At 39.4% G+C, this 4,061-nt stretch overlaps 1 long non-coding RNA gene across 1 annotated transcript; it reads left to right on the top strand.

Moving 5' to 3' along the window:
• Positions 1 to 845: 845 nt before the first annotated feature.
• On the top strand, positions 846 to 3,839 carry LOC107301758. Its single transcript, XR_001549324.1, has 4 exons — positions 846 to 916; positions 1,357 to 1,383; positions 2,380 to 2,460; positions 3,807 to 3,839. It is a non-coding gene; the product is annotated as an uncharacterized LOC107301758 (long non-coding RNA).
• Positions 3,840 to 4,061: the final 222 nt, after the last annotated feature.

Genomic DNA, 4,061 nt, shown 5'->3' with positions numbered 1-4,061 from the left:
TTGTCTCTCATGAAAAAGGTTTAGGACTACATTTTGGTGGGATCTCTATCCAATTGATCTCAATGGGAAAACAGAAATGGTTACTGCACAAAAATAAGGAGAGGAAAGAAAGTGTTGGATGTAAGGATTGCATCTTATCCTTCCTCACTTCCACATTTATGTTACATCCATTGTACAGAATGTGACATGTCTGCAAAAACAAAAAAAAAACAGTATTTCTTAGAGCCTGAAAAGTCTGTGAAGTTGCAATCAGAAACCATGGAAAAAACTAGAAAGAGTGTGGTACATCAATGACTAGTCCATGCTTCCTTCTACAGACCACAATGATGACAAGAGCATAATGATATCATATGGTGCTCTTGCCTTAGTGGACATTGATGGTTACACTTGATGAATGATACTAAGCTGCAGCTGTGGGCCTTTAATGGCTTTCCTTATTGAAGGAAAGTTTTGGAGAATCACTGGAAAGACAGAGGCAGATCCTGAATAGGGAACAACATTTCATGAATTTCCCCTCCAAATATGAGTGATTGAGTTTATACATTGTGCTTGAATGATCTAATTATCCTCCACAAATGGAGATCAACCTCACAAGATTTATGAATCCCTTTGTACATTGAATAAAGCATCGGTCCAAAAAGGAAAATGAAAAAGGAAGAAAAAAAACAATCCTTTTCTTCATCTTACAAATAGCATACCAATAGGCAGTGGTGGTGGTGATAAATGTATTTTTTCTTTTGTAAAAATAGAATGGATCTAATCTATATTCTTGAAAACAGGGGAGGGAGATCATTCCATTTTCCATCGTTTTGGTTCTCTACTTACATTTTTTTTTTAATCCATGAAGGAAAGACACCCATCAAGAGTCACAAAGAAACCAGAAACAGAACATCATGGTGTCAGAAGACGTGTTGAGGTAAATCTTATTTGACCAATTCCTATTTTGTCACAAATGTGTGTGAGAATAAGTTTCACAATACTCCCTTTTTTTTTACATTAGGCATATTCAATCCCTGGCCTGTGAACCCTGGACAGCTAGTAATGTGGCCCCACAAGAAAATATAAAATATATATTAAAAAGTGAAGTTTGTTATCTATTACTTGTTTTATATGTGGCCCAAGGCAATTCCTTTTCATTCAATGCAGCCCAGGGAAGCCAAAAAGATTGGACACCCATGTTGTGTATTGTCCACCTCTAACTGGATTATGGGCTGCAAAAAGGAAAAAGAAGTGAAGAAAACTGAGAAATCTGATAGGGGGAAATTCTTGAATAATAAAAGATATTTTCTTACAATCTGATAATAAAGGACTGTTTCCCAAAAGTTAAGTTCTAACTCTATTTTACTGTTTTCACAGAGGTCAGCAAGTGGATCCAGTGAAATGGTAAATTGTTTCTTTACTATAATTTCCTTACAGCTAATGCCTTGGTGTTAGATGAACATGTACCCTGTAATGACTCCTCAGTTGGGGCTATGAAATAGGGAAACACAAATCTGGATAATCACCAGATGGCAGCAGAGAGAAAACTTTAAACACCATCTAGTGGCCATCTAATTTGCAGCTGAGATCTTGTAGCTTACAGTCAGATTCTGAAAGGAGTTTTTAGGATAGCATAAATATATATTTTATCCTTCCTGTTAGAACAGCCACATTAGTACAGGCTTACAGATTTTTCTCCTTCAAACATATGTATGTATGTATGTATGTATGTATGTATGTATGTATGTATGTATGTGTGTGTGTTTGTGTGTTTGTTTGTTTGTTTGTTTGTTTATTATAAAAAGTACCAACAATGAACAATGAAATTATCTCAGGGACCAGTCTTAGATTTCAGGGGAAGAGTTGGCAAAGATGTAGAGCAGAGGTGGGGAACTATGGCCTCTTTATGACTTGTGGACTTCAACTCCCAGAATTCCTGAGCCAGCCAGCTCTGGGAGTTGAAGTCCACAAGTCGTAAAAGCGCCATGGTTCCCCACCCCTGATGCAGAGCTACTGCCAAAAGATCCCTCCTACTCATTAATCTGAAACAGGTCTTCAGAAATGATGCCAGGACCCAGATGAATTCACAGACATGAGGTGACCATTCAAGTAAACTGTACAGAGATTAAAAAGTCAAAACCAGTTTAGAATGAGCCCAGAAATGTAAAGGCAACCAAAATAACTGGTACATAATCCTCTAGAATAGTGTTCCTCAGTCTTGGCAACTTGAAGATGTGTGGACCTCAATTCCCAGAATTGCCCAGGCTTTGCTGGCTAGGGAATTCTGAGAGTTGAAGTCCACACATCTTCAAGTTGCCAAGATTAAGAAGACTGCTCTAGAATCCTGTAGAATCCTAACTCACTGAGAAGAATGAAAATGGTGCTGTTATATTTCCACAGCGCATGACTCGCTTCATAATCCCTCGACAACAGCAAGCAGATATACCTCCAGTACCAAACATACCTCCTATACCAATACCGGTAAGATCATCACGATTTTAACTGAAGTGACTATCTGTAAAGACTACATTGATGGCACCTTTCCATTCCAATGACATAAGTTGTACTTAACAAAGCAGAAGAATCGACTTCCATATTCAAACATGCTTCACACATTATAGATGACAAAGGCTACTAGTGACAGCATGATGTTCTGTGATGATCTTGGCAGATCAAGGACGAGATTCTCCAGACATGATGCAAATAGAGCCTGCCATATTTTCTATTTTAGCCTTCCCCATTGCATTTGAGATCCTGCTTCTTTTGTAGGCCTGGTCAAAACCTTTTCAGCTAAAGAGCTGCCAATCCAGATGCTTTGACAATATTTATAAGAAACGGTTTCTGTCCGGGGACAGATCATTCAGAAGGTCTAATTACATAAAAGCAGATGTCCACTGATTGATGGCCCACTTGGGATCTGAGGTCCACTCCATCAGCATGCTAAGATTTGTACACCGTTGCTATCGCTAGATGGCACTGTAATATCAAGTAACTCACACTGAGCAAGTTCACGATAACTTTTCCAAGTCAGATTCCATCTGTACTGTGAAGGAGGATGGAGGAGAGAGACCGAGAAAAATTGCTCAGCCTTTTGCTAAGGAGTGTTTTGGCAATTTGCAAGCAACTTAATTGACAATGTGTATTCAACTGCCATTACTCTGGTGGACAGAGAGAGACAGGATTGATTGCCAAGAAAATAGAATAGCAGGCCAATGAATGTTATTGGGTATGAAGAAGAATACAGGTAGTCCTCGACCTACGACTACAATTGAGCCCCGAATTTGTGTTGCTAAGCGAGAAATTTGTTAAGTGAGTTTTGCCCCGTTTTACGACTTTTCTCGCCACATTTGTTAAGTGACTCACTGCAGTTCTTAAATTAATAACATGGTTGTTCAGTGAATCTGGTTTCCCCATTGACCTTGCTTGTCAGAAGGTTGCACAAGGGAATCACAGGACTCCGGGACAACCATCAAAATTGTGAGTCAATTTTCAAGCATGTAAATCATGTGACCATGGGGATGCTGCAACGGGCGTAAGTGTGAAAAATGGACATAACTCACTTTTTCAGCACCCTTGTAACAGTCACTAAATGAACTGTGGTAAGTCGAGGACTGCCTGTAAGTCCTATTTTATGATCTTGTGCAGTGGTGGGATTCAGATATATGAACAACCAGTTCTCTGTGTGGATACCGCTTCTGGAAGTCCGTTCTGGGCTTGGGAAACAAAAAATTAGCTACCGGTTCTGCCGAACTAGTGCCAACTGGCTGAATCCCACCACTGGTCTTGTGTCTTATATGACTGATTTCTATATTCATTTGATCTTACAGATTCCTGTACCAATACCACTTGACCCAACTGCGGTATGTGATAATTCAATCATGGGGGGGGGGGTGGAGAAGGAAGAGGGACAAAGGTTCAGATGAGAATCTTTCACCAGCTTCAAAATTGTGCCACCCAAATCACATGACTTTCAACGATTGACTGATTAAACATACAAGTTATTATTAAATTTTATGGAATTGCTCCTCAAAGGATCTAGAAAGTCAATGCCATTTCCTAGTTCTTTGCCTACCCTGCGTGGC

This window comes from Protobothrops mucrosquamatus, unplaced genomic scaffold (assembly GCF_001527695.2).
Source record: "Protobothrops mucrosquamatus isolate PMUCROS unplaced genomic scaffold, P.Mucros_1.0 scaffold16378, whole genome shotgun sequence".
Classification (NCBI taxonomy): Eukaryota; Metazoa; Chordata; class Lepidosauria; order Squamata; family Viperidae; genus Protobothrops; species Protobothrops mucrosquamatus.
Note: the sequence above shows the minus strand (reverse complement) of the source record. Positions and strands in the feature narration are given on the sequence as shown.